Here is a 1,034-nt window from a genome sequence, read left to right on the forward strand (position 1 = left end):
CGGCGTGACTGGCTGGGGGGGTGGGGTGGGGTTTCTTTTGCCTGGCCTATGTGGAGTTGGCAGACCTGTCACAAATGGGGACTTCGCTTGAAGCTGTGAATCTGTCACCCTTGGTACGGGAAGGGCCAAACCTCAGGCTGACTGAGGCGCCCCGGCCGTTGAACACGAGGTGGTACTTGGTGCTGTTCAAACATGAGGAAGAATTAGTCTCCCCTGAACACAGACGTGACGGAGGGCTGGTGATGTGGAAGGGTTCAAACTCTGAAGTTCAGCTGCTTTAGGCCTTATTTGACCAGTGGAACCATTTCCCAAAGGTTGCTGTTGGGTTCTGATAACTGTTTTTCAGCCGGGTGCGCTGTACGAGACCTTCCCACCAGTGTCCGGCTGGCCACGAACATGAACCCAGCCGCGTTTTTGTTCTCCTCTGTTTCACAGACTCTTCTTTGCCTCTGATCATTGAAGAAATGCTTTTTTTGGGGGGGGGTTGGGGGGTGGGGAGAAAGAGTTGTTACTCAGTGTGAAGTTAAGCCTCAGGTGAGGAGGCTCTTGTGGAGCAGAGCATCTCTTACCTCGCAGCCCCATGAAGCGAAAGGCACGGTCTGCCCACAGAGCCGTAGAGCTCCCATCCCTGCTGGGGAAACAGAATTTTTCCTGGGTAGTTTTATCGCCGTATTTGTTTTTGGCGAAGTCTCTAGTCCACTGACACCTCTCTGTAAAGCCTTTAAATGTCTGAGGACAGCAGAAACGCACGTCCTGGGACCCCTGACCCAGCCTGAAGGCAGCGTTTGTAGCAGTTGTGATGTGAACAGTGAATGTGCTCAGGTGAAACCTCCCTGCCAGAGTGCGCCACAGCCACGGCCGGATGCCTCCGTGCCAGACCTCAGCCCGGGGCGGGACAGCAGAGCCCTGGGGACAGAGTGTCCTCACCCCTGTGGGGAGGTAAACGGAGAGGTGGGCAGAGGGATGGCGTTGCTCTTTGTTCGCAGGTCACTCGGTGGCTAACCTCTCGCAGGCGGAGGAGGCTGGGGAGCACG

General features: G+C 56.1%; 1 protein-coding gene across 1 annotated transcript in view; it reads left to right on the forward strand.

The window, feature by feature from the left end:
- Positions 1-1,034, forward strand: part of AMDHD2 (amidohydrolase domain containing 2) — a gene marked incomplete at its 5' end in the record, with an annotated part of 4,428 nt that overhangs the window by 453 nt on the left and 2,941 nt on the right. The gene's annotated exons all lie outside the window — the stretch shown is intronic.

Source organism: Buceros rhinoceros, unplaced genomic scaffold (assembly GCF_000710305.1).
Source record: "Buceros rhinoceros silvestris isolate BGI_N320 unplaced genomic scaffold, ASM71030v1 scaffold39076, whole genome shotgun sequence".
Classification (NCBI taxonomy): Eukaryota; Metazoa; Chordata; class Aves; order Bucerotiformes; family Bucerotidae; genus Buceros; species Buceros rhinoceros.